Raw genomic sequence first — 12490 nt, forward strand, 5'->3', positions numbered from 1 at the left:
CTGAGTTGAATTTTCCCCAAAAAATTAACGAATACACTCAAATACTGAATAAAAAAAAAGAGAAATGTCCTCACTGTTAAAAAATTATAGCCGACTATCATTGTAAGAACTAATTATGATTTTTCTGTCGCATTCCCAGATCTGCGATCTCCCCTTCCAATCTATTGCCTTGCGCGTGATAGAGGATCTCTAACAAAATATCGCGGTGAGTTTTACCCATAAATGATGATTATAAATCATGAATACAAACAAAAAAAAAACTAATAAAATGCATTTCAACAGTATCTGAGGCAAAATCATTTTTTTTTTGGATTTCTTAAATGAAAAACATTTTGGAGTCTAAAACCCCTTCTGAATATTTTTTCGACATCTGGGAAGAAATTTGCTCGACTCACACTGACTGATAGCATGAGTCCGCACTTAGCAAGCACTACAAGCTTTATTATTGAGATTCAATCTGCTGAATAGACCTTGAGGCTTGTATATTGGATCTAGGCAACCTAAATAGAAATTTGAATGTGTAGTGGTATTATACTTAGCCGGGATTGACTAAAGAGCTTTCTTCTATGTAAAGGGCGGGAAAGTGACTCCATTGAAGTAGTACAAAGAAAGCTGAAAGAACTAGGGTTGCTAAAGGAGAGAGATTTGAGGGAGAAGAGAGAGAGGATTGAGGGAAAAGAATGATACACTGGGAAGAAAAGTATATTAAAGGGCATTAGTTACATTGTGTAATTGATATTCAAAATTTAGCTATAAGATATAATTAAAACAAAGTATAGTTACTAAATGTAAATAACTTCTAATGTTTGCCGCACCATATAGATTTCCCTACTTTTTTATAGATGAGACAAAAAAACTTTAAAAGACATAATGAAGTCGTGAGGCTTTGAACTCGCATTTAAGTCTTCTTTTACTTTGTGTCTCTAATTTTTGCTTTCTGATTGCAAAATTCTTCAAGCACAATATCATGATTGACCATTATCAAAGTAAATTTATCATTCCAATCATGTTTTAATAGATCTTTGTCAAGATGAAAGCTTCGTATGAACTTGCTTTTGAGATGAATTGAATTATGAAATTTCTTTTATATGTTTGCATATTACTTTGGTTCATTCGTACAAGGATATGTTATTGTTCTAATTACATATACATTTTCTTGATCATTTCAGCTTAGTGATGCAAATACTGAGCTTGCTTTACCCTTGGAAGAAAGAAGATAATGTGGTGCAACAACTCGAATCAACAAATGTTTAGTGCTTTTTTTTTTTGTGTATATGATACGGAATTGTTTTTGTCACGACCCAACCCCGTAGGCCGCGACTAGTGTCCGTGCTGGACACCCAAACGTACCCAATACCCCAAACCAGCATATTAGCAGAAAACATCAAGATGAAAGTTAGTTGGTGCTATTAAATATCACAGATGAACATATTTTGTACGTGGAAGCCGATAAGGCCATCACAGATCATAACAACCCAAAACATATACAGAACCTACATGCATGTCTACAGACCTCTACAGAACATAACAAAATCATAAGACGGGACAGGGCCCCGTCATACCCCTGAATAGCATACATATACACAACAACAGCAGACTGTACCAAGGTATAGGCTCTGGACAAAAGAGCGCTCCAGGAACGCGGAATAGATGTCCTAGGCAGGAGGGTCAGCAAAACTATCGTCAGTACCTGCGCAGCATGAAAACGCAGCCCCCGAAGAAAGGGGGTCAGTACGAAATATGTACTGAGTATGTAAAACATGGAACGTAGTAAACAGTCATAATCGAAGCAGAGGATACAAAAAATGAACGGAATATCCAGATTAACAAAATGCTGATCATAAAGCATAAATAGTACTTGCAGAAAATGTATGTCATACCTGGTCTCATTACGGAACAAAATCATAACCGAATCAGAACGTACAGAAAAGCGAGTGGGATGTCCAGAGTATCAAATGCATATTTTCAAAACATAAAGAGTGTGTACAGAAACATATGCCATATCATATCCGGCCCCTGCCAAGGGACTCAGCAGACAGAACGTGGTCACCCCCCGACGCTGGTGCCACAACACATAAGGATCAGAAAAGGGGGAATAACCCCGTAACATAACATATCATATCAGATGGCCATATCAGATCATATCATATCATAATGTGTGTACATGGCACAGCATACTCCACAACCCATGTACATGTATACCTGCCCCCTCACCATCGAGGCATGGCGAACAATGCAATGAAATACGCTTGATTACATATCCTGGCCCGGGCTCAGTGTGGGAAACATTGAGGCATCCACGAATGGAGTAGTGAGAAACTAAATGCAATAAAAATACCATATATATTTCCAGAGACTCAATGAGGTATATCGAATGACAAATCAAATCAATGAAATCGGACGGAGTCATAGTAAGTGAAATTCGAATGTCAAAATGGGTTACGGAAGCATAATCTTTCTGAGATCGTTCCCAAGTCCAAAACAATTTATAAAACTCAACAGAATATTTAAAATAATTTTTAATTAATAGTTAGAGGAGTAGTTAAAACATTTCCTTTAAAGCCGCTCGTAGACACGTCATAAACACAAAAGGGTAAAATCGGAAATAGTGGGCCCACCTCGGGACAAACGAAGCGGTGGGCTCAAATTACGTATTTTAAGCTTATAAAGTCACCTACGGAGGTTCTGGGGACATTCCATAATTTTCTAGACAATTTGCGGAAGTTTGCACAATTCTTTCAATAAAGCATACTTATAGGGTTCAATTCCATTGAATGAAAAAAAAGTATTTTCAAATGCGGATTCCGATGAGCAGAACGCTTTCCGAGGCTCAAATCCGATCCTAGTACACCTAGGGCATGCCAAAAGAAGAATCGGGATAGCTCTACATACCTTATATGGTCTTTACGCCTTTCCGAATTCAATTCCCGTTTCGCCCGAAATCTACAAATGGTTACGTTTACCAATTGTTAGCCATAAGACTTAAGTCCTAAATCTTGAGTCAACATTTTCTACAAAAATTTGGGCAGCATCTCCCCTATACATATAGCGCCCCCGAGAATTCAACTCGGCCAAAACAATCAACAACAACCCAACAACAACACCAACAACAACAATAATTACTACAAAACACAATATAACATAATTAGTCATCTTTCCAACATAACGTCGTAGCCTTCATTCCAACTTCGTATTTTCAAATCAATATCGATATTTTCATATTCATTACTAATCAAGATCATCACAATATAATTTGGAAATATTTCATATCATTTCTACGAAATATTCACAAGATATACGAAATATACAAACTTTCCACCAAAGTCATAATTCATCCAAAACTTCTAATATTCAACCTACATATCCATAACATATTTCCATCTTCCAATTTCATCAACCATGATCATAATTCACATCTTAACAACTTCATTTCCATAATATCACAAAATCATTCTAAAGTGACATAATCTTCTACATTCCAACTTCAACCAAAATTCATTCAACTTTCATTCCCAATATAATTTTCACCATAACCACAACTAGAATACAACATAAAATTCAACTCATATATGTATACAACATATATACACTCATGGCTACATACATATATATATACATACCCACTTTGCAAACTTCCTTATTTCCATAATTTCTACTCATTTTCACATACCACAACATAAACAAACCTTCATAACATAAGAAAAAGGAATTGATTCTTACCCTTTTCTACAAACTCCTTCACTTGAACAAGTTGTCAACTTGAAGAAATAAGTGCTCCTTCTTCCAAAACAATTACACCAAGTTGTAAAGGACCCTTAAATTAGTAGGAATTCAACAAGAAAATAATTTTAAAGGCAAGATTTTGAGGGTTGAATTTTCTATGGCCAAACCCGAAATGGTCCTTTTTTTTGCTCTTGTTTTGTTTGTTCTTTCTCCTTCTAAGTTTCTTGAATCATCTAAGGGATAATGATCCCTTTATAATTAATTTGCCACATGGAAATTAATTAATTTGGTGGGCTTGGACCAGGTATGGCCGGCCACCCTCTCACCTTGGGCCTAATTTTTTTTCTTTTCATTTTTTTGGGCCAATTCGGTTGGTCCCGAGTTGGGCCTAGCCCACTGACCTTTCGCCCTTAAAACGTCCATATCTCCTTGTACTGACGTCACCTGGGAACCCACGACCTATGGATGGAAAGCTAATTCAATTATATACAACTTCTATTTCTTGATATTTTTCCAAATTCCAAACTTATAATACCGTTTTTGCCCTCCAAAGTCAGGTCACCCGAAAACGTTTTCTTAAAAATATTCGTTTGGAGGACTTCCACTTTGATTTGGCCCAAGGGTCCTTCTTGAGTTGTGTTTAACTTCACATATGTGATTCATATAATTTGTCACATGTCCCAAAAAAAAATCTTGACGTGTGGGCCCCACCTCAACTTACAATTAATCCGACGTTCAAAAATACGGGATGTAACAGTTTTTATCTTTTTAGATTTGAAGTTGTAACATTTAAGTTATCATATACGAGTTTGTATTACTTAAGTTTGGCATGAATTTAAATTTGTGTTGCTTCTTACTATGAATTTATTTAATGAAACCTGATTTACATTTTATGTTATTTAGTAAATTCTTTGTATGTATGTTTATTTAGGATTGATGTAATTGAAATTCAATTTTCTTTTTAAAATAAAAAATTATTCAATTTGTGGCGGTTATAAGCTTCCACAAATTAAGTCGTAACAAATAGTAGATATCATATTGTGACGGTTTTAAACCAATGCTAGTTTAATACTTTAAAATATTGAGATCATATTGTGAAGGTTCTAAACTACCACATATCGATGTTGAAAACTTCCACAAATTAAAAAATCATTTTACGGCGATCGTCATGGAGGTTGTAAGAAATCGAAGCAAATATGCTCGCGGCTGACGTAATTGTAGCGTTTTTCAAAACTGCAATTTAATTTGTGGGGGTGAAAAACCGTCACTCATTGAAGAAATATCCCCCCCCCCCCCAACAAATTGAGCCTTTTCTTGTAGTGTTTACCTGGAAACCAAAGCACCTGACTGGCTGAGCTGCATAGCTCATGTCAAGCAGTGTTATTTTACTCGATTTAACTGTTTTTGTTTTTGCGTTTTAGTTATGTACTTAGTAGAATTGTTCGACAAAGCAGTGCCACATGACACTCCTCAACCTATGATAAACCTGTCTCTGACTCTAATGTTGTTTTCTACCCCTTTCCCGCTTTCGCCTTTTCCAATTTGTCATTTTCCCTCTCATATTTCTCCCATCATAAAATTAAATATACAAGTTCAGACAAAAGATGCACCAGTGTTTAATAGGCTTATAATTTTTTTAAACCAAAAATCTGTACAAGCTATTGTAAAAATAGCAAAAGAAAATAGAAAAACCAAAAGCAAAAAACAAATCCTAACTAAGCTAATAACAATCCATGCATATTGAAAATCTAGTCTTGGTGCCTTGACTTCCTTCCATTTTTCACACCATCAAGCTCTCACAAGGTGGTATGAAACAAAGTCTACTTGAGTCAAATTCAGGATGTCAGGACAACTAACAATTCTCATAAAAGATGAACCTTAGCTTAGAACCATTCAGCAAGTGGAAAATGGGCCATGTTCTTCAGATATGATCTGCCTACTTACTAGTTGAACATCATCTGCATGGGAATGAGCATGAAACCACACTGATACCATCCTTACAAATAAGTATTCAATCAGATAGTCTGAAAATCACCATATTTCAGCATAGCAATGTCAACAACAGAACAACTGCAAAACAGACAACAGATACTTGTGATAATATGTTATCCTCAACTGTGATAAAATGAATCAAAAGCATATCTAATTCTCAGATTGGTAATCTGAGCTTTATCAACATTGATTAATTTCCTAGCCATTGTTAGAAGATACTAGAAACTATTGAACTGATGTATACCTGCAAAATCAAAAGCACAGTTAGCTAAAACATCTGTAACTACATTGCCTTCTCTAAATACATGCTCCATCCTCACAGGCCTTCTTCTTACCAGTCTATGAATCTCCTTAACAATCATGTTGATACTCCAAGTTATATTCCATGCTTCTTCTATAAACAGCTTCATTGACAATGAATCAGTCTCCATAATCAACCAAAACAAATCCCTTCCAATGCAGTATTCAATTCCAGTTTTAATAGAAAGGGCTTCAGCAATCTTATTGTTGCCATCCTATATTCTTTTTTCCTCAGCATAAACCAGATCACCCCTTTGATTTCTAACACAAAAGGCAATAGAACTTGGACCTGGATTTCCTCTAGATGCACCATCGTTGTTACACTTATACCAACTAGGATTAGGCATAAACCAAGTCACTGTCTTGCTTCTTATTTTAGGCCTCAATTGCTCAAAGTAATCAATAATATCAGGCCACTTCTTTGGAATATTCTGCATCTTGGGAAAAATAGTGTTGCATAATAGAGATATATATTCAAGTTGATGTCATATAACACCTTGAACAAAGAACTAGAACCTCCATGTAACACAGTATTTCTTCGTTTCCATATCTACCCCACTATAATAGCAGGAACTGCTTTGAATACCGATTTCAACTTATAATGACATGAAGCATTCGACCATATTCTTATAGTTGCTTGACCTGAAAACAGTTCATATTGGAACCAGCTACAAAATTAAACTCCTTCCATACTGAAACTGTGTTATATCCCGTATTTTCGTACGTTGGATGATTCATAAGCTGAGGTGGGGTCCACATGTCGAGATTTTTTAGGACATATGACAAGTTATATGAATAATATATGCGAAGTTAAACACAACCTAAGAAGGACCCTTGATCCAAATCAAAGTGAAAGCCCTCCAAAATAATATTTTTAAGATACGTTTTCGGGTTATTTGACTTCGGGAGGTCATAACCTTAACAGAATTTGGGAATTTGGGAAAATTCCCAGAATGAAAGTTGTAGATAATTGAAATAGATTTTCAACCATAGGTCGTGGGTCTACATGTGACATCGAGATAAGGAGATATGGATATTTTAAGGCAGAAAGGTCGAGCTGCACAGTGAATTCGGCCCAACCCGATTCCAACTCGGGTCAGGCCCATTACCCATGATATTTAATGAAAATTTTCAGCTTTCTCCTTCATTTTTCAGACCAAAATTTCCATAATTTTCAGGGATAGAAAGAGAGAGGAGAGGTAGAGAGAGAAACCAAATTTTGACCACAATCCAAGCCCCGAATCGCGAAGCTTATGAAGAGAAAAGTGTTGTACGTCGCGTTGCCTTCAAGTTGAGCTAAAGATCAGAAAGAAGGAGAGGATAAAAGTGGTTGCTTCATACTTAAGTTAAGATTAAGGTCAATTTTTCATTGTTAACAAGTTTATTTAGATTTTTAACGGATTAGAACGGAAAAAAATAGCATTACAAACTCGTTTGTTGTTTTGTTGGGATTTATGGATTAAGGGGATGTTTTAGGAGGATTAAATGGATGGAATTAGTTGAGTTATGATGTATAATAATTGTTGATAAGTTTTTGTTCTTGAATTTGGGAGAATAAAGTGTATAAAGATATTGTATACAAAGCGTATACCGGGCTATTTTGTGCCGACATTTGGGGCTATTTTATGTAATTTTCGTGGCTGTTTTACGACAATATTTTGGGGTTGTTTTATGTTATATTTGTGGCTGTTTTGTGACAATATTTTGGGGTTGTTTGATGTAATTTTCGTGGCTATTTTGTGACTATATTTTGGAGCTGTTTGGTATAATATTTGTGACTGTTTTGCGATGATATTTTGGGGACTATTTTATGGTCATTATGGACTGTTTTGTGGGTTGGAATATCGGGGGATTGGCTGTAGTTGTTGCTGTTATATTATGGATATACGGAAATAAAGAAGTGTATACAAGCATTGGCATCCGAATGTATATTGGGCTATTTTGGGAGTAATTTAAGAATGGATTTAATTCTAGTTTGATATGCAATTGTTGGTATTGTTGTTGTTGGTTTTCTTATTGATGTTTGTCTAAGTTGGAATTTCAAGGATTGTTAAGTTTACAGGGGAAATGCTGCCTGAATTTTATTAAGTTTCATTCGTACTTGGATTGGTTAGTAAGTGATGTGAATAATCTAACTGTGGCCTATGTTATCTTAATTTTAGACTTGCGGGCTCGAGAAGTAGACGTTGGACATTAGATAGAGTTCAAGATATGTGAGGCTAGTCCTTTCTTTCTATGGCATGAATCTTATAGCTTGACTCTTTTTTTATCCATGAGTTCCCTTAAGTTCAGGAAAATATGAGTCTATGTCCATAATTAGCCACACAAGGTAATGAGTAAAGTAAAGAAATCCCAATACTCATGTTGTGATGATCCTATGATGTTAATGATGCTGTTTATTCCTTACACTCACCTTATTTGCTAATTTCTTCAAGGCGGGGCAGGATGTCAATGAATGTTCCACAATGACGTCGGAAGCCACCAACCTTATGTCACTCCTATATAGTTATGGATTTTTATTAGGCTCTTATCACACCGCACCGCGCTATAGTCGGCCAGGCAGGCACGTAGATGTGCACACCACTATAGTGGGCAGCTTATACCCCAGACGTAGGAGGCCTGGACGCAGGCTATAATTATCACACCGCTCCTACATGGACGGGCAGCTTATACATTATCACACTGTACCTATATGGACGGGTAACTTACATGATAATGATTATGAGTAAGTCAGCATGCATTATTTCATTTATATTTGATAGCCAGTACATATTGCTCTTTATTGATTCCTCCTTATCTCATTAATGCCTTCATATTTCATTGATATATTGTTACTGTTTATGCCTCTCATACTCAGTACAATATTCGTACTGACGTCCGTTTTCTTCGGACGTTGTGTTCATGCCCACAGGTAGACAGGGAGGTGAGCTTGATCCAGATTCTTAGTAGTTGTCAGCTGATTGAGAGCACTCCATTGTTCGGAGGTGCTTATGTTTATTCTTTTGGTTCCTTTATGTATTTCGCGCACGACGGAGTCTTGTTCTGTCTATATGTATAATATGTCAGTAGAGGCTCGTAGACACACAGTGTGGGTTATATGGTCTCACAAGATTACTATGTTATATTTGTATATGTTATTTTGATGGCCTAAGGGGCATATGTATATAAAATCATTTGTGTTGCCAAATGAAAAATGGTTGTCTTATGATTATGAGATTATGAATGATAAAGAAATATAAAATGATTATGACGAGTGAGGAAATGAGCGGTGCTCGGTGGTTAGCCTCGGGTACCCGTCGCGGCCCTAGTCGGGTCGTGACAAACTGCTAGCTCTCCATTTAAGAACCAGTGATCAATTGTTTCTTGATGATAAATTCCGCAACAACAACACCTTGGTACCACATTTATTCCTATACTTGCAAGCACTTCATCTACAGGAATTTTGAACTTCCACAATCTCCACAGAAAGAAAGAGATTTTGAAAGGCAATAAGAAATTTTGAAAGGAAATCCTTTAATCCACAAATTCTTGTAATCATCAGATTATTGAGCTCTTTGCCTTAGTAGTTCCCATGCACTAGATACAGAGAATAGGCCAGTACTAGTCATTATCCACCAAGCCTTGTCCCATTCTTGTGACACTCTTTTAAAGTGTAATTCAGTTGTAATATGCAACATAATATCAACAAGAAACAATTGTTGTAGTTTCATAAGATTTCAGCCTCCATCTAGCATTAACTCTTTAACAACCTCCACTGATTCATCAATATCATTAAGAACATAATAAAGAGCACCAATCTTGGTCCATTGATCATATCAAACATTTGCAGTACCACACCTGGTTTCCCACCAAATTTCCTGCTCAATATTGTTTTTTGCATCAAGCATCATTTTCCAGTTTTAAGAACCATTCTTCCACTGCACATACTGAGGCTATTGATTCTTGCTGTACTTTATCCACATAAAATTGGACCACATTGTATTTGAAGTCCTGAACCTACACCATAGCTTGGCTGCCAAAGCTTTTGAGACATCAAAGATTAATCTAAATCCCAAAGAAAAATACTGATAAACCTTACGAAAAGAAAAGGTTTAAAAATCATCAAAAGCAAATTTTGGATATAAATGCTGGACTTGTGGCAAATCAGGTCACAGAGCAAGTGATTGCAAAGTCACTAATAAAAAGAAGGTCGAACCCATCGGGAGACACTTGGGGTTGACAAGATTTTTTTACTTAGACACCTAAACTCAGGAATGTTTCTATTGAACACTTATACTGCTCTAAATCTATTCCAATTACACACTTTTTGTACAATCAACAAAATATATAAAGTGAGTGTAAGATACTCGCGATGACATGTTAATATGACAAATTAAATAAAGGCATGTGGCAGGTATACCAAAATATAATTATTAAAGAATGTATTGCTTCTTCTCCCACGAGTTAACACCGGAGCTCTGACCAATCCAGGCAACGACACCACTGCCAATGACAATCAACAACTCAAAGTCATCAATCCCAACTTTATGCCTCTGCAATCTCATATTGGATCCCAGCCAGTGAAAAAAGAGTGAATTCAGGTTCCAAATTATTGAAAAATCGATTAGGCTGGGTAAAGCCCCTAATTTCACAAGTCCCATCACAGTAGCACCCTTCATCTCCATTGATAAAAAATCAATATTATCCCAGATTCAAAATAGAAGGGGAACAAAGACAGCAAGAAAAATAAAGGCCAAACTCATCGACAGACACATGTGGTCGTCCATTTCTTTTACTTGAGCACCTAAAGTGACCCTTGTTCCATTTAAACACTTCAGGTAGGTCATTCATATTCCACTTAGACACTTTTTGCATCGTTATCAGAGCAAACCCAACACCAAAGGGGGCACCACCTCATTGCACATCCAACCAATCCAAAAGCCCCAATTTTAATGGTCAAAACTCCACGAATTTACAAATTAGTAAATTTATAATTAGAATGAGGTGGCAAAATTTAATTGAGTTGACACAATTTAAATGAGCTAGCACAATTTAATTGGCCACTTAATCCACGTAAGAGATGACTGGTGTTGGTTTTGCTCCGATAACGGTGCAAAAAGTGTCTAAGTGGAATAGGAATGGCCCACCTGAAGTGTCGAAATGAAACAAAGTCCACTTTAGGTGCTCAAGTGAAAGAAGTGGACGGCCATAGTGTTTGTCAATGCGCTTGGCCAAAAATAAACTCAAATGATTGGTAGGTATGTATTATTTTCATAGTAGTACAAGAATGGTGACAGTTATGAAATCAGAAATATATAAAGGAGAATATGGTAATGAAAAGGTTGTCAATATCAGCAGGTGATGTAGGGAGTTAAAGAGTTGTCCTTTGAATCTCCATTGTTGAATCCAATGTGGTGAATCTATTCTTCATATCCTTCTTTCAATAATGTTCCTAAAAATGGTAGGAGTAAAAGAAAGATATTGGTGAAAATTTGGCCATGTTAGTAAGAAAAGAATGAAGGAGAAAGTTGGGTGGCGGTGGCAGGGTGGTGATTTATGGAGGAGTAAGTGTTGGAAGGAGAAAGAAGGAAGGAGAAGAAGAGTTTTTTTTTTTGTTTGTAAAATTAAGTCCTTCACGCGCCTGATTTATGTGATAATCACTCAACTTTCCAAATCAACCAAAAATGTCTACATGGAACAATCGAATCCTACTATAGGTGTCTAAATGGTGCAAATCTTAGTTGAGGTGTCTAAGTGAAAGATCTTGTCAGGTGTCTCCCAATGAGTTCGACCTAAAAAGAAAAAGAAGATAAATCTTCTTGATGTTGATGAAAAAGTAAAAGATAAACTCTATTCAATCCTCGAAGAAAATGATAATACTTCATCTTCTTCTAGTGATGAATATAGTAATGAAGAAATCAGTTTAGATTACAATTCAGATAATAACTCTTTTGAAATTGTAGATTGAAGAAAATGATAATACTTCATCTTCTTCTAGTGATGAATATAGTAATGAAGAAATCAGTTTAGATTACAATTCAGATAATAACTCTTTTGAAATTGTAGATTGTCATTGTACAGAAGCTATATGTACTTGTAGCCAAAATTATATTAATGTAATTACTAGTGAATCAAAAGAATTCCTTCTTTATTTAATCAGTCATATTGATGATGAAGAAATCAGGAAAAAATATTTAACAGAATTGAAAAATATTGTTATTAACCAAACCAAGGGCAAACTATCTATTAAGCCTTTTAACATGAAATTTTTTATGAAATCCTAACATTTTTGTCTTGAATTCATGATATCCGGAATACCTAACATTGCAGCATATGTCCCCTTTTTTTTTTTTGGCCCTGATGTTCTTAGCACATAAATGAAGGCATCATTTTTATATTGTTCAAAATTGAGGAGAGAGTTTAATTTTTAAAATAAAGTTAGATAGTGTAAATGATTTTTGCCAAAAGATAATTCGAAAAAGTTTTTTTTTTTTTT

This window comes from Lycium barbarum, chromosome 11 (assembly GCF_019175385.1).
Source record: "Lycium barbarum isolate Lr01 chromosome 11, ASM1917538v2, whole genome shotgun sequence".
Lineage (NCBI taxonomy): Eukaryota > Viridiplantae > Streptophyta > Magnoliopsida > Solanales > Solanaceae > Lycium > Lycium barbarum.